General features: G+C 32.1%; 1 pseudogene across 1 annotated transcript in view; it reads right to left on the minus strand.

Annotated features, from left to right (window-relative positions):
• LOC143222815 (sodium/calcium exchanger 3-like) overlaps window positions 1-19,161 on the minus strand; it is an 88,899-nt pseudogene that overhangs the window by 56,246 nt on the left and 13,492 nt on the right. Inside the window, exon 2 of the transcript XR_013012513.1 lies at window positions 2,861-4,758. The product of XR_013012513.1 is annotated as a sodium/calcium exchanger 3-like (transcript). The remainder of the gene's footprint in view (window positions 1-2,860; window positions 4,759-19,161) is intronic.

A 19,161-nucleotide genomic window follows, 5' to 3' on the forward strand; every position in this document is an offset into this window, starting at 1 on the left:
ATAATATCATGGACGTGTTAGGGTAGGGCTTAAGTACAAGGCAAACCAAGTTGAGTCAAACATGTCTCGATTATTACAGTCTCTGCTACAAACTCATATTGACCGATTTCGTAACCATTTCGTACTTATGCACTTTACAGTGTAACATTAAATGTTAATATTGAAAATTATGCAGGGATTAGCTACGTATCCCTGTATCATCCTTATATTCTTCTTTGCATTCTTTATAGCACTGTCATTCTTACATCGTTTTAAACTAACAAAATGTTTTTTAACTATTTGTTAAAATATCATTAGGAAAACACAGTTTGGACACTGTTGAAAAAGGTTTCAAGAAGCATACTTTATTCTAACATAATAAGCTTATTAATCAAGTGGTCAAACTACTGACATATTTCACTACGATTTATACTTGAATTATAAACTCCTAGAAAAATAAACAGTTTATTTCGGCACAAAAGAATAAACGCTGTACTTTGATAAAATACTTTTAATTTTAAGGAAATTGTTTAGTGATCCCTTACTTCAAAAATAAATATTAATTTTAAGATGTATAAAACATTCTAATATCAATATGGAAACCGATCAGTTGCTTCATCATTTAACAGACAGACTGCTCATGACAAAATTGATGTGAAATGTGAAATCAATGATACATGCTATATTCCTATATTTACAAAGTTATGGAAGCTTCATAAATTTTACTTCAGTATTTGATATAACTTTTTTTGCAACTCTCGGTACAAAATAATAATATTGTTTAACAGAAAGTTTAGATACAAGGCTACTTAATCAAATGGGCCAGGCTAGGTTTAGTGATAAACGTGCCAGATCATAGATTCATAGGTCCAATATTTCCACCCGTTTTTAACAAAAGAAAACATTACATTCCATACTTTGAGGGCTGTCAGATCGTTATAAAGGTGTAGATCATAGCTCACTATTTGGTCAGACAAGAGTTGGTGGTAAACGTTGTTCATTCAACTGTCTTCCCAATAGCCTCGTGGTAACGTTGAGTATACATTACGCGATTATCCGAAAATAAACAGAAAAACAAAGCCGACTGAAGGCAGGCAGCATTTGCCTTAGACATAAATTTTCATTCTGTCCAAGTTTACAGTTTCAGTACCTATAACATACCTTCAGTTCATTTTATAAATGACAGACTTCCTAAGTGAAAACTGAAGTATCATAAATAAATCTAAATATTAAGTAAAATTTTTTTAGTGATTAAAGGAAAATAAATGTTTTTATTGAAATTTGTAAACAGGGTTTGTTGAACGTAAAGCTTAAAGATGGAAACAAACTTGAAACTATCGTGGAACGTAATAGCAATATATGACTTTAAAAAGCTAACGAAGCCTGAACATGATAAGTCGTAGAGCGTGAAAACTGGCAAATTACAAACCCAAATCAACTATAAGGCCATCAGCAGGCCTTTTATCAATTTTTGCATAGATAGTTAAAAAAATAACATTTCCAGGAGAATTATCGCTTACTGCTTAGGCCCATAAATCAGGATGACGGTTCATATCTGGGTCTACCACTATGTGGGATCCTTAGATAATTCTCTTAAAATTAAATAACTAAATGATGTGGACGGAGTTTCTACTTGAAGATCAGTAAATTATTTACAGAAAAGTTAAAGGATTTCACAAAATCCTGTTATGTTAGGAATTCCTATTAGAGCACGTGATATACTTACCAAACAGATACTTTAGTCAACTTATCTGTGACTTGTCAGTTTTACATTAATTGAGAAATGAAATAAGTGTAACTTTTGTGTTGTGTTAGCAAACTTGTAGAGCTTTAAGAACTATTTACATGTGACAATCCATTTCACACATAGTTTCAACATCAGAAAGGAGACAATCGACGTTCTGAAGGAATTTAGCATGAACAAGTGCTGATCATTTGTAACCCTAAATAAAATAACATAAAGCCTAAAAAGAAATTCTACATTTTTTATATGATTATTTTAAACATCATTACAGGAATTAATATTGAACAACAATACTAATCTGCACAAAAACATAATAGACAAAATATTTGTATCCAATTAATATTTTCACTACAAGTAATCGATGTAATAGACCTAATGCATATGTTATCATTACACAAAATCATTTACCTAAAACTTAAAGTAATTAGTAGAATGCTCAGAGAGTAATTACAATTTTTTTTTTAAAGAAGCATTAAACATATTGCTTCTAACTCCTTTTCTTTTAAGAATCAATTCAAAATTATGGACGATTGTGCACAGATAACCCTTGTGTAGCTTTGCGTAACTTTTTGAAACAAACTCAAGGTACAACCTTAGTAGCAATTGTCACTGAACACTAGTTATTATCACAAATTTCTGATCTAAGCAAGTTACCTTAAAAAATTCAGTACTGAAACCCAGTACATAATATAACTAATTTTATACACCAGTTATAAAAGAAAAGCACATATGACAACATATTTATTCACTAATTGAGTACTCCCGATGTTATCGACATTTTCGGTCATTATACCAATAATATCTTACAAGGTACGACCAGCTTTAGAAATTTAGGTTGTCCTAAAACCATATACATTGCAAAATAACCTTTAGTAATATACAATGTATATATGATAACAACAAGTAAATGAAAGATGCTTAAAGTATTATTAAAATGAAACATCACAGTTCTGAATATAACACTTTAGATTATTTTAATATTATATATATATAAAATTACCATGATGTTATATTGTTGTAACAACGAAAATCAAAGCTACACATTATCTTGTAATTCATATGCATGCTCTGGAATGCCACACCTAAACACATTATCAGATTCGACACTTCTAAGCATCAAACAGAGAAACAACTTACCAAGTTTCATTGTTTTTGAAGACGAGTTCTCCTTCAAGTTTCACGTAATCCCTGTCCCCTTTGCCGGTTCCATCTAAAGTCCTGAACGGTACGATCACAACACCACGAGCACCGCTGTTTCGACACACTTTTAAAGTGTATGTTCCAACAGACTCGTTTGTTTCGAACTCCACTTCGGGAAAACCGAATATGCCACTGTGGTCATCGTCTAAAATCGTTACAGTGGCAAGAGGTGGCGTAGATAGTTGGATAGTGGGACGCAGTCCCATATTACCAATAGAACCATTCTTTGAGCCAGTCGGGCCATCTGAACCCAAATATCTAGGATTAGTCAATCGCACGTGGAAATGTTCATCTTCTTCAAATACGTCATCATCGATAACAGTGATGTAGATCTGTTTATGTGTTTCTCCAGGGCGAAACACTAACTTGCCTTCCACTTGTTCGAAATCAGAACCAGCGTTAGCAGTTCCGTCTTCCGTCTGAAAGTCGACACAGACAGTGTGACTAAACCCTCCCTCTCTTCTGACAGTGACAGCAAACTCTCCGACATTTTCCATTACTGTGTAATAACGAGGATCGAAACCAATAGCAACCACTTCTTCCTTTTCCATAACCTCCTCCTCCTTCTTCACTTCTTGTCTTTCATATTTCCGTTTTACGAGGTTTCCTGCTCCAGTCAATTTCCTTGTGGCCTGGATACGGTAGTGGGCCCTGCTCTTTGGACCTCGATTTAGGATTTCTTCTCTGGCCATTAACTCCAAATCTTCCATTGAGCAGTCAGGATTCTTATGACGAAGCTCTCGAAGAATGTCAATATACTCCTTTCGATGCTCTTCAAATTCTCGAAGATCATCGTTCCCCTCTTCGTCAACCATCTTGATATCATCATCAGGTGTGTGGTTAACTTTCGTACTCCCCATCTCAAGATCTTCTTCATTCCCCACAATTATCCCATGTTTATCGACCCAATACTTCTTCGAAAGATACTTGTAAACAAGCAAACGTCGGTCAGCGATATAAGCTGTTAGAACAGTAGCAGGGAAGAACAAAAACGTTACCACACCTTCCCAGACTTCAATGATCCCATAGGACGACCAAGTCAAGATCAAATAGAGCCAGATGTATGCAAAAACACTCCATGTCATTGTAACAATAAACACTCTCAAATGTTTGATTTTTCTACATTCGCCTTCGGGAATAGAATAGACACAAATAGCGATGATTACAAACATATTAAAGGCTGCACTGCCAACTATAGTTCCAGGGCCAAGTTCCCCTGCTTCAAAGTTCTGACCGTAAACTTCAATGATAGAAAGAAGAATTTCTGGTGCTGAAGAACCCAAGGCCATGAGAGTTAGGTTGGAAACGGTTTCATTCCAAATTCTAACACTAATGGTTTGTTTCTCACCATTTGTTTTCTTAATAACAACTTCCTTTTCTTTGGAGGTAATTACTTCAATTGACGTCATAAAACGATCAGCTATTATTGATACACCCACAAACATATAAGCTAGGCCTAAAAAAAATATACGATTCCTCTTGCTACTACATCCCCAGTGCTTACATTTTCACTGGGTAGCCACAGAGGTAATATTAAACCTTTTTTACATTTAGTTGAATTATCTACTGACGCCATCGTTGGTTGAACCAAAGAGTACCATAATGAAAGTATAGTAAACCAAGTTGATAAACTTTGAGTGAAAACACCTTTATTCATTTTGATCGTTGTTAACCTAACAAATGAAACTTTACTTTAGAAAGAACGCTTTTTTTTAAGAAGTAATGGATGGTATGTCTGACAAATCTTTCACCTCGTGACACATAAATACAAATCTTCTGGGTTTGTCTTTCATACACATGTTTTTTCCTTAGGACGTGATATGTGTATGTTGTTCCTAAAAACAGAGAAAAAACATTTTATATTAAACTACATACTATATTAAAACAAATCGTATTCAGGAAGAGAAAAGATTTGTAGAAAATAATGACACGTGTATGTTCTATTAATCCTGTGATATGATACCTGTAATGTCTCTGTAAAGCAGGTGATACAAAACGCCTATATGTCTATGCAAATCCAGTGATACAACACCTCTATGCCTCTGTAAGTCTGATGATACAAAACACCTGTATGTCTTTCCAAGTCCTGTGATATAAAACACATGTATATCTCTCTAAGTCCAGTGATACACATATTATATGCAACATGATTCATATCTCTAATTAATACCTACCAACGTAAACAAGGAAGCTGGATTCTACAATGCAACTCAAATCTGGACCAAGAATCCTGCATTAAAGTTCTTATAAGAATAATAATATTCTTGATATTTTAGAAGAACTAAAATTAACCATCAAATAAAACAGCTCATGGTTTTACAATAATGATCTTTGTTGTATCTCACATATTGTGAAACAGCTTGTGATTAAAAAAAAAAAAGAGGTTCATTGATGATGAACTTGGTAGTTGCCCCCCTCCCCCAGTAGGACAACGTCAAGTCTGCGGACTCCCACCACTTAAAACAAGGTTTCTATACCTGTGTTAGCCAGAGCATAAACAGCCCATTGTGTAGCTTTGTGCTTAATTCTAAATAAACAAACAATTGGTGGTGATAAACGTTAACAATAAAATTGCAATGATAATGTAAGTTTAATCACAGTTAATAAATGTTAGCGATGATACCGTTTTGATAAGCTACGTTTCAACCAGAAAATAAACACAAGAAAACAAAAACAAGTTATATCGAACGTTAAATCTCTTAACATTTTATTTGTACTTATTATATAAATAATTATCAATGTTACACAGAAGTTAAGTCAACTTTCAGAATTAAATAAATTAATGTAACTTTGGTCATGTTAAATACTTTTCAGATAAATTTGCAAAAACAAAAACCCTTAAACCGTTCTTGAAGGACGAATTAAATATGTTTCACACTTATCTGAAGTATGAATATCTTTCACGAGCTCTCATAAAGGCTCTTTAATTTTATAAATGAAACTAATTATTTGTAGTGTAATTGCCTTTCTAAGATTAAATAAATTGTTTTAACAATGCCTTACTTGAATTTTCAAACATATTACATATGATGCCCCTTGTATGTTGAAGACATTATGTAATTTCTAAACCATAATTGCTATAATCTACAATAAATGATTCTATTGAAGGGAAAATTTTTTTGTAAATATAATTTTGATAATGTTACTAATACTATTAAACAAGTAGCGCAATTCATTGTTTCATATGACATCCTCAAACTGTATCAAAATCCAGTTCAATTCAAGTTTATAATTAGTTCAGTAATATTTGTTACAAATGAACAACCACCTATTGAACAAATTGTTTAATAATTAATATTAGAGATATTAATTTGTGTAATATGCATGGTTTCTGCTTTCAATTTTACACAAAGCCATACGAGGGCCATCTAAGCTAGCCATCCCTAATTTAGCTGTCTAAGACTAGAGAGAAGGCAGCTGGTAATCATCCCCGACCGCCAACTCTTAGGCTACGCTTTTACCGAAGAAAAGTGGGATTGACCAGCATGTTATAACATCCAGACGGGTGAAAAACGAGCATATTTGGTGTGACTGGGATTCGAACTCACAACCCTCAAATTGCAAGCGCCCTAACCATCTGGCCATACCGAACATTCTGATTACAAATTAACAGTGAGGAAAAGTTTTCCATGATATAGATATATTTCTGATTTTATGACTCAACAGCACGAAAGCTACTTTCATCAATCTAGTTACAGTTTAAGATTATATTGGTTGTTTCATTTTTATCTCAGGACGGTTGCTATGGGCATTAACACTTTTACTAATGAAGCAGAAAACAACATTTTGACCTTCTTAGGTCATCTTCAGTTAACTTGAAGATGACCTAAGAAGGTCAAAATGTTGCTCTCAGCTTTGTTAGTAAATGTTAATACCCATACCAGCAGTCCTGAAATACATTTTACTTCAAGTGAGTTTATCATCATCACTAATAACTTTACCACTGTTCTTTCATTTTTTTTACTTAAAATTCGAATTATCTCATGTTAATACAGTTTTAAAAAATTAAAACTATAACGGATTTAATTAGTTTTGTGTTTACATTTTCTGTTTGTTTTCAAATATGCACATCGGTGGCTCAGCGGTAAATTTCAGGGTTTATAATGCCCAAAATCGGATTTTGATTCAGAGTGTGGGTAAATACAGATAACCAATTTTCTATCTTTATGCTAACAAAAAGAAATATTTCAAACAAATTACAGGTGTTTTTATTGGTGCTAAATAATACTGTAGACTTGCATCTTTATTTGCATGAAAGCTGGTTTATAACAAAACCCTTAAACTCATAATCACCTACTATGGTGAAGAGGCACGCTGAGTTTTTAGTATGTTTGAATATTTGTAATAAACCATTAATAATTATTTTACTACAATGTAGCCTGCTGAACTGGACATAGAAATACATCTTTGAAATCAATATAAAGATTGAACATTTTCTACCCATATGTATTAACATGCTCCTCCTAATAACAGTCATTCATCTTTAAGGACAGACGGTAATAAATATTTAATGAGCCAGTCTATGAATCTGAGGATTTAGTTGCTGCAAAACCTTAGTCCTCACTTTGGATTCGTGGGTATGTTACAGGAATGACTGTGAAATCCCATTGTTCAATCAGATAAGAATAGTGCAAGAGTTGAGAGCGAATACTGTTCTCTAAATGATTTCTTATGACTCTAAAAGTTAAAATTTAAAGACAGCTATTCACAGCTAGCCCTTGTGTACCTTTGCACGAAATTATAAACAGAATGAGCCAAAAAATTAATTATTATGTAAAAGCCTTATAATGTCTATTTTACTTAGATACTATAGGACTTGTTCTGTATTAGAATATTATTGTTTTAACAGTTTAATATCTCTATTACTTAGTTATCGCATAATTTCTACCAAATAAGAACATTTTTGTTTTAATCTTAGGATCATAGTTGACATAACTGGTACACAGGTGAGAATGGATTAAGAAACTAATGTGTACTTCTAAGATTTTAGGTGGGAGCAAAAGCGTGCCATTACAAATAAGTAGTAAGTAGGTTTATAACCTATATATTTTAGGTAACTTATATAAAACTCAAGTAGTAGGTTTATAACCCATTTCTTGTAGGCAAAATATATAAAACTCTAGTAGTGGGTTTATAACCCATTTCTTGTAGGTAGCATTTATAAAACTCTGGTAGTATTTATAATTCATTTCTTGTAGGTAACATATATATAACTCAGTTAGTAAATTACTGTACTAGTTAGTAAAGTAATCTGAATAATTACCTATTTGTATTGCTCCTTTAGTTATTGGTAATTCATCCTATCAAGTTAAGTATGAAACACCCATTAACAATTTAACCAGTCCAATCAAGTATGAGAAAATTTCTAATAATTCTTCCTCTCAAATCAAGTATGAAACAATTAGAAATAATTTATTTTATCTAATTAATCTGTTTAATCAAGTATAAAACAGTTACTGATAACTGAATATCTTTAATCAAGTTTGAAATAGTTATTGATAATTAAATCCATTTAATCAAGTATGAAACAATTATTCTTAATTAAATCTGTCTAATCAACTATGAAACAGTTACTGATAACTAAATCTAGTTAATCAAGTATGAAACAGTTATTTATAACTAAATCTATTTAATCAAGTATGAAACAATTATTTATAACTAAATATATTTAATCAAGTATGAAACAATTATTTATAACTAAATCTATTTAATCAAGTATGAAACAATTATTTATAACTAAATCTATTTAATCAAGTATGAAACAATTATTTATAACTAAATCTATTTAATCAAGTATGAAACAATTATTTATAACTAAATCTATTTAATCAAGTATGAAACAGTTATTGATAACTAAATCTATTTAATCAAGTATGAAACAATTATTTATAACTAAATCTATTTAATCAAGTATGAAACAATTATTGACAATTAAATCTTTTTTATTAAATATGAAACAGTTATTGACAAATAAATCTCTTTAATCAAGTATGAAACAGTTACTAATAATTCACGCTGTATACGAAAAATAAAGTACAAAGGAACGCTTCAACAAAATCAATTATGAAACAATTATTGATAATTTAGCCTTTTTTCAAGTACTGTTAGCATTTATCAAGAAAATAGGTTATACAAGTGTTTTCAAAGCATTAACATTTATCAAAAGTGGAAAAAAGACATATGCACGTTTCCTAAGTATTGTTCAATTTTTAAAAATTGTTAAGAATTAGAAATAGTTATCAAGAAGAAAGGTTGTTTTTATCTTTCTGAGCATTATTTATATTTATCATGTGAAGACACCTCAGTCGAGCTTCCCAACCATTACAACTAAACAATTACTGTTTAGTCTCTACATAGTTTGATCAATGACTTCTGAATATCCCACTCATTCATCAAGAGAGGTGTTATTCATGCTTACCAAAAATGGACTTTATTTCAACAGAAGTATATATACATTTTTTTTTACATTTCTCCAACAGCTCTATGAAAAAACCTGTTAAAAGGTTTTTTAAGGAGTAAAAAACTTAAAAATTTCGATTCATTACCAGGTAAACTTATTCTCGAGAAATAATCAGCTAATAGATCGATACGAAATTAAACACCAACTTCCTAAGAAGTCTTTGTGCAAACATTTTCATAACAGGCATTTTACTTTTCAAAACTTAGATAAATATTTAAATAATCAGAAAATATTATATTTTAAGGAAAGATTCTTTAATGAAGAAGCTACTTGTATAGTACAATGAATACTGAGTGGAAGTAAAGTTAAGTACAAAGTGTAGTTACATCGTTAAATACAACAAAACTAACTAATATCATTCTTGTTTGGCTTTGTACAAATAGACGTTTTATAGTACTGAACTTATGATCGAATATACAAGGTTATTCAAAAACGAAATACGTATTTTTATTTAGTTAATGCTACATTTTAACATACATTAAAAGTACATGCTACTAAGTAGGCTTAAGTTCATCATTACGGTAAATTTCCGTCTCACTGTTACTTCTTTTTAAAATTCAGTTCCGTTAACCACATTGTTTTGATGATTTTGAAAATATTTGTTATACTATCTTCTAATATATTAAAGCTCACTTATACTACCACTAACGAGCCTGGCATGGCCAAGCGTGTTAAGGCGTGCGACTCCAAATCTGAGGGTCGTGGGTTCGTATCCTCGTCGCGCCAAACATGCTCTCCCTTTTAGCCACCCGTGGGGGCGTTATAATGTTATGGTTAATCCCACTATTCGTTGCTAAAAGAGTAGCCCAAGAGTTGGCGGTGGGTGGTGATGACTAGGGACGGCTAGCACAAATAGCCCTCGAGTAGCTTTGTGCAAAATTCAAAAACAATCAAACAAGCAATACTACAACTAAAAAGGAAAAAAAAAATATGCCTTTAATTACATTTAGAATTTCAGAAATAGTTTTAGACAAAGCTAGCTAATACTCTAACTTATACATCAATTGTTCTGCAGAGCCAGGTTTAAGGTAACAACTTTATTATAGCCCTACGGGATGAAGATAAATTTATTTTACATCTATTTATGTATATTATTAATACCTGACTTATAATTCTGAAGTTTTTCTCCTATTTTTACTTCATGAAGATTTAAACGCTGCAAAGTTAGGGACAGATAAAGTGTAGCTTTGTTTGAAATTCAAAACAAACCAAATCTTTTATTCTTTATCGAAAGCAAGCTGATAAACATCACATACCACTAACTCTTGGGCTATTCTTACAAACGAATAGTGGGATTGTCGTCACATCATAGTGATTCCCACAGCTAAACAGGTATGTTCAATGACTGGGTTCTCAACCCACGACCCTCACATGAAGGGTCGAGCATCTCAACCGCCAGGTCATGCCACATCAAGAATAAAAGAAATTCACAGTTTATTTTTCTGTTAACATAATTTACTAATTATATACAAATATGTCTGTTTATATCTCTTGTTGAATAATAAAAGTGGCAAATGTTTCACTTTATCCCTCTGAGCATAACTTGCGTTTTTTATGTGTCGCTGAAAAAAATAAGAAACCAAAATAAATTTATGAACATCAAGTGCAGTAACAAACACTAAACTGAGCGCTTGCAATGCGAGTTCCTAGAGATTAGGGCCAGCTGATACTACATTCAGTTTAGTTTCGAATCATTACATTGCATTTTGTTCGTTGTCACTAAGTAATGATTCGTATATGACTTAGAAGACAAACTGTACTTTTTAGCTTGGAAATGAAATACTGGCTACATATAAAATATTTAATTTCTTCTCAACTTGTTACCAGTAATTCTTAACTACAACAAGCCATTGTGTTGATGTAGGAGCCAGTCTGTTTCCAGACAAAGATTTAATGTGCAAGTGGATCCAATATAGGTAGTCTTAGCTACCATAATCTAGTATGCGGATATAGTATACAGTATACTACCAAATATAAATTTAATGTGCAAGTGGATTACATTGGGGTAGGTGGCTTCACGTCGACTTACATGTTAGATCTTATATCATGCTTCTGCAGCATGTTAAAAATTTTCACTTGTGATGTTTAGTCACTTTCCTTTAGCAATGTTTCTGAAAACGTAAAGGTTTCGTTTGATTACGAAATCATTTTATTAAATGTTTATTCAATTCAACACGAGATACTCCAAGAAGAATAAACCTCAAAGTTATCTCTAATGTACAGTTTAAACATTAAAAGTATTTGCTTTAATGTAGTAGCTGATATTATTAACGTAGATTTTCTTAGTACAGTGAGTTGTAAGAAGTTAATATTTATCTCCTATACCAAGAGAGCTATGATGATGAAACGGTTAATTTCCATGTCATTCAAAGAGTTGAACTATTAGCTTCTGATCAAAGAAAGCTACATACCAAGTTGGATTACAACTAAACTCAAACAGTTAGCAGGCACTGCTAACTAAATATGCTATTTTTTACTTTGTTGCTCATAAAGATTATAATGCATTGGTTTGTTAATTGGATGTTGTCAGTCGTATTCACAGGATTATCTCACGAAATTTGGCTTTTCACTCTTAATGAAAATAGCATTAACAACAAATAGGTTACATATACATTGTTTAGGGAACACATAAACAGTTCCATGCTCCCGTTACAGCAGTCCAAACGTACAGAAATTAATAGGCGCTGTAGTATGTTTTCTTATGAAAGGGTATGAATCCTCGTTTCATTTTCTAGTTATTTGAGGTATGCAATGATGAACAAGTATATCGTGGAAGCAAGTCGTTCACACGTGACTTGTGTCGATTTTTCCATACTGAGATTCTTTCTGATTAAAATGCATACTGTTACTTGAGGCACGTGACCTAGGTGTTCGTAGATTTTCACCCCTTAAATTTAAAAGCATTGGATAACAAAGATATGTGGATCAACTTGGACAACTAGGACCTTCTAAATAAAGATTTACAGCAAATATTAAATATACCTTTTAAGAGGTGAAAATCTACGAACACCTAGGTCACGTGCCTCAAGTAACAGTATGCATTTTAATCAGAAAGAATATTCTAAAATATTTAGTATTCTAAAATAAGAGCTACTTATGAAAGCCAAAAAATGCTAAAATATAGGTTTGATACTTTCCGTCCAACCGCGGCTTTATATCGGATGTGGTTGTCATGTGTTGGTGTGTTCAAAATATTTTCAAAATATTCTGATAACTCTCTCTATAAAGACAAAACACCAATGCACAACAATATACTGCAACACCTTATCTTCAGAGTATTTCATCTGGTCTTTTAGCAGACATTAGATGTTAAATCCTTGGTATTCTACTCTCATCTTTTTTAATATTAAACTACTGAACACAACATTTTTCGTACTATAAAAACACAAATAAAGGATTGTCATCAAGCTTGTTGGTAGATAATCAATTATCGTCACATTTTCCTCTTCCCAAAACCAGTTCGTAGGGATAACCATCTAACAGTTTAGAATGAAAATAATTATATATAACACTTTGGCATCTTAAAACCACTGCTAACGAAGTATAATTTAGCAATTTGTTTATAGAAAACATTAAAATATAACATCTTTCAACAATGAAATCACTTGTAAGGAAACATGATCTTTGGGAGGGGGCAGTTTATCAGTAGAAAACAATTAAATATAACATATATGATATCATAAAATCACTTTCATGTGAGGTTCATTTAGCCTTTTGGCGGAAAATCATGAAATATCATATTTTTGTGACCCTAAATCTGCTTCTAGAAGATCATTATTTAACCTTTTATTATGCAACAGTTAAATATAACACATCCGGTATCATAAAACCACTTCCAGATGACAGTCGTCTCGTCTTTTAGTTTGACTTGGTTTGTTTTCAATTCCGCGCAAAGTTACACGAGGGGTATCTGCGCTAGCCGTCCCTAATTTAGCAGTGTAAGACTGGAGGGAAGGTAGCTAGTCATCACCACCCACCGCCAACTCTTGGGCTACTCTTTTATCAACGAATAGTGGGATTGACTGTCACGTTATAATGCCCCCACGGCTGAAAGGGCGAGCATGTTTGGTGTGACGAGGACTCGAACCCGCGACGCTCACATTACGAGTGAAATGCCTCAACCACCTGACCTAACCTTTCAGTAGAAAACCACTGAACATCACGTATTTGGAGTTTCGTTTACTTTCATGACAATATTCTATAACTGTTCAATAAACAATAAATTCAGTTAACGTTCTTGGTGTCCTAGAAACAGTTTTAGGAGAGAATATTCAAAAGTGTGTTTTTCACAAAACCAGTTATGTTCAACATGTAAAATATGAACTGTTATCTCGATGCACTTTTCTTGACAGCTGTTCAAGTATCCAGAATCTCTGGATGCTTCTAAAACAATAAGTTTTATAATCCAACATCAAACACATAGAATATCTGTCAAAAACACATATGAGATATTTTCTTAGGGACAATTATCGTTAGGTGTGGGAAAATTTTAATCACACGCTATGTTTTATCAATATTTTCAGTTAACGATTTGTGTACACGAGTTTTATGAAGACCTAAGTTGTGGTCTTGAAGATAAGAGTGCATCCATGATCGAAATGTCACATGATGTTACAAGGGGTTGAGTCGCACTTACATTTCTTACAAGAACACAAAGTGTGTTTCCGATGTTGGTTATAAAAACTCATTGCAAGTGTTTACGTGTACAAACAAGCACGTGCACACAGTATATATGCACATACACATACATGGCACAGTATGTTCACACAGTTTTATCATACACACGATCACATTAACACATAAAATAAAAATGTTATAACAGCATAATTGTCTTAATGGAAGAAGAAGACACTTAAGTAAATGAAACACTTAAGATTATAAGTTAGAGAAATTGTGCTGTCACTATTATAAATTATCTGCTAATACTTTCATTTATAAACGACTTCTCATTAGTAACAGTTTCGAACTTGATTAAACAGGATGAGTTATCAAAACCTTTTCTATAACTGATTACTGATAATAAGTTATCAACAACTATTTCATCCTTGATTAAGCAGAATGCAAAGTTATCAATAATTTTTCGTACCTAAGCAGACATATTGCATCATTCATAATTCTTTCTTATACTTCATTAGACAGAATGAAATTGCACATGGACGTTGTATCAAGTGTCCGATTTAGTAGACATTATTAATATTCTCAGTTAACACTTTAAGTACACGAGTTTTATGAAAACCTGAGTTGCGGTCTTCCTTGAACTTGATTAAACAGTTTAAAGATATTCTTTGTCTATTTTTATTGATTATATATAATGAATTATTAGGTACTTTATCCCACGAAGCAGGACTAATTATTAGTATCTTTTATATTTGATTAAGAATGCTGGGTTGTCAATAACTGTTTCGTACATAATTTCATTTGATATTTATATTACTAATTAGTTTATTTAATTTACTGTTTTGTAGTTTTTATAACGTATGAAATAGTACTAACAGTTTCATACTTGTTTAAGCAGAATGTGCTATGAATAACTGTTTCATAGCTGAATTACTGGTAAATATTTGATTCTTGATTAGTTTGGTTTGGTTTGAATTTTGCGCAACGCTACGCGAGAGCTACCTGCATTATCCGTCCCTAATTTAGTAGTGTAAGGCTAGAGGGAACGCAGCTAGTCATCACCACCCACCGCCAAATTTTGGGCTACTCTTTTACAAACGAATAGTGGGATTGACTACACGTTATAACGCCCCCATGGCTGAAAGGGTTTGGTGTGACGAGGATTCGAACCCGCGACGCTCAGATTACGAGCCAAATGCCTTAACCACCTGGCCATGCTGGGCCCTACTTGATTAGACATGATGAATTGTTAGTAAGTGTTTTGTACTTGATTAGACAGGCTGAGTTATCAATAACTGTTTTGAACTCGAATACATACAGTTAATAATCGAGAATACTGAAAAATCAGTAATAGTTTTTGTAATTGATTAGAAAAAGTAGAATCTAAGACTATTTCGTAATATTATTGTTTTATAATGTCTTAAATAACTTTTTCATTTTGATTTTAATTGTACTTTTGCAACTAATTCGAAATTTGATGTTTGGTTGCTGCTAGTTAATTTGTTACCACTTTCCTCTAAAAGGCTTTCGTTGCGGTAAATCTAGAAATAATATTTTTTTCATACTTAGGCAGTACTATATTTTAAAAAATTATTGTAATATTTTTGGGCTTAGCTCCAGCGTTGCCTGGTGGTTAATGTATTATAATGGGGATCTAAAGACTTCAGGTTCGAGACGTGGTGATACAAAAGTTCTTCGACTGTGGGTTTGTTTTAATGGTGAAAATGAAACCCACTATCTGCTTAAAAGTAGTCTTTTCAGGTGATGGGGTCTTTCGTCAGGTGTCTTTCTGTGACCTGCAGTTCGAAGTTAGAGACGGTTTTACTTGAACCACATTAGTCTTTGACCTAGCCTTTTAGCCCATTATATACATAACGTGTCATTTCAGTGAGATATGTATTTCTTTTCATAACAAAGCCATTAAAGTTATCAGCTGCCGTACTTAAAGAATTTATCAGAAGAAAGACAATCACTCAGTAGCACCTTACCTCTCACCGTTTATGCTAAGGGATTTTTGTAACTCATATAACGTACCCACGTTTTAAAGTAGGTGAATGGCATATTTTGTTGTATTGCACGGATTCGAACTCGGTTCGTCAAATCCAAATCTCTATCACATGAGAAATATGAATCTCAGGTGTACAAACAGTTCTTGTTGCTGGTTGTATTTAAGCACTATTTTAATTTTGAGATATAAAATTAATACATGATACTAATAACGTAAACGTAACTGGACGTAAGTGTCATCTTATACCAATTACAAAACAAAATGTTCTTAACTTCAATTCCTAATTGTTAAAATGTCTTGATTGAAGAAAAGATAAGATAGAAATATTTACATATAATTATCACTTACTAACGTACTTCATTCAAAAAAGCTAAATAATTTGAGAGATTATTATTAAGACAAACAATTATATTTGTGATGGTTTCATTGTTTAAAATCAGTTAGGTTCGAGAACCAGGTGGTATTTAAAATTATTTTTGAAACATATTAAAGACGTCCGTTACAGATAGCTGGACATATTTCACTGCCATTACCCTTCACAATGTTTTCATTAGAAAAAACAACTGTTTTTGAAAATTCTGGTGAGACATTCGGATAATGATTATCTTTTTCAGATAAACTTTTGATAAGTTAATATACGACAGAAAAATGAGCACTTAGTTAGAATGGCCAAAGGAGACTTTATTTAATGCAACATGACTCGTTCTAGTAGGTTTTGTTCACTTTAGTCCAATCCATCATCTCTTTTTCATGTCATGCTCCAGGTAAAGACGGAACTGGTATATTTCATTTCATTCTTCTTCATTCTACAAAAATAAGTTTGGTAATGTGAAGTGCTTCTTGTAAGTGCAGTAGTTTTATTAGCATGCTTCAGGTTCGTGTTCTATTTTATCATTTACCTGTTTTATGTTCGTGTGCTGTTTTACAAGTTTCTTTCAGAATCTTGCAACGTTACTTATCCCACATTTATTCTAGTTTATTAATATTAAAATGTGACTGGAAGTGTTTGATGTTAAACTTTGACTCAAGTGCTAACCTTTAACACAAGGTTTTTGCTGTTTACCTTTAAAAAATGCATTTGAAATATTTTTATAAAAATTATTTTAATTTGTTCTTATAACTTTGTTTTTTAATGTTTTTAGAACTGAATTAATTTGAATGAAATAAACAAATGGTTTTATAATTATTAACTTTAGCTATGATAATGCAAGATTGTAAGTGGCTATTTTAGGAAATACAGTGCCATGGAATTTGTTTCAAATCATTTAAGATCTGATACAACATTAAAACAGTTAAAGTCTTTTTCTTTGAATCAAATTCTGATGTTGTAAAACTCTGATAGTACTTTGATTGTCGAGATAATCCTGTACAATACCGGCACTGTTAGCAATAGCATTGTCATCCTGAAACACAAAGCTATAATCAAACCTTGCTTTAGCATATGGCAGAAATATCGACTTCGTGTGATGTCTTTTTGATGCGTCACTGACGATTCTCTGAAGAATGTGAAGTTCGGTATTTCTACTATAATTAATAGTTGCCTAAACATGTACCGCACCACCTTCTGTGTAGTTGCTGTAGAAAAGATAGTTTCCCTTATTTTTTCTCCAGGAAAACAATAAATACGAATCCTACCATAAGCTTTAACAAGCCGGAAACATGTTTCATCTGAAATGATGGCATGTCAACAGAGTCCTAACTGTAGATTGACATGCTTGCTATTCTCAACTTATACAGTGAATTCTGATTACTGTTGCTGTTCAGAGAGCCCTTCTTACAAAATAACCTTATTTGGTCAATTGACAACTTATTTATCTTCTGGATACCCGAGGATGAAGATGTTCATGCCATTCCTGTTCTTAGGTATTGCAAGACTTCTTTCGACCTTAACGTGTTAAGCTGATCAAAACACAATCATCTCAGCAAGCAGTTTTTCAGCGTCTGTTAGTAGACTTTCCTTTAACAACGTTTCCTGTAGCCCAATAACGTTTCAGGATTCTTCACTGGAGGTACTCTACTGTTTTGACATTGTCCGTTTACTTTACAGAATTTCTGAATGGACGATCAATTCGATGCCCCATAACCTGAGGCACATGAAGAGGTATAACTTTATACCAAGAACAGAGAAATTGTCTGCATAAAGATTTGATCTGTTTCAGAAAAGATTATACTAAAAACATATCATTTTATACAAAACAGATATGTTTGTGTGTTTTGACGAACAAATGCTCAAAACAAATTACAGATTCCAGAATATTAACTCGTACATGTTTATTCATTTATTTGTATGCTACCTTTTATGTTATTACTAGGACATTTACACAGTAACTATTCCAAGCATGCAGACAACAACACAAGTATAGAAGAATACGTAAGTATTTTGGCCCAAACTATACAAAGTACATAGTCGAAAACTACGTGTACTTTAGTTGTTGTTGTTACTCGTAATTTTTTATGTTTTAAGTAGTTATTAAAGTTGATGTGTGAGCTCCGAAACGTACTCTTATCATTAATAGTTCACGTATTTTGTGGAGATTAGTGTTCAATTTTGTCCTCACATAATATTTTCTTGAAATGATGCTACTGGTAAGGTCTCGGATAAACTATAATCAAGTTAGAGTTTATTAAAAATATCTAATTATTTCATATTTTTGTTAAGTTTTGATTTTTTAGGATTTATTACAAGTTGAGATCATGTCAGATTTTAGTAAAAAAATCTGATTAGTTCACATTTTATTAAAATTTCCGATTATTTAATGATTTATTATTGGTTCTGATTCTGTCAGACATTAATACAAAAAATTCATTAGCTCACACTTTGATACAATTTTCGAATATCTTAAGATTTATTGTATGTTCTGTTCAAGTTAGACTTCGGTGAAATATAAACCTGATTTTTTGTAGAATTTTAAATTATATTAAATTTCAGTAGATTTTTCTAAGTTTATTTTAGCTTTTAGTTGTTTATCAAATATAAAAGATATTCCAAAGATAAACTAAGTAAAGTCTATTGCTCTGATTTATTGTTTAACATTTAAAATTAGCTTGCAGAACAATTTCTAAACTATTTCTATTTATGGACGTGTATATAGTTAGTTCTATTGTATAACGATCTGTTATATCGTTTAATCTGTAAAAGTATTGATTATATTA

The sequence above is a fragment of the Tachypleus tridentatus genome, chromosome 8, assembly GCF_004210375.1.
Source record: "Tachypleus tridentatus isolate NWPU-2018 chromosome 8, ASM421037v1, whole genome shotgun sequence".
In the NCBI taxonomy this organism is placed as follows: Eukaryota; Metazoa; Arthropoda; class Merostomata; order Xiphosura; family Limulidae; genus Tachypleus; species Tachypleus tridentatus.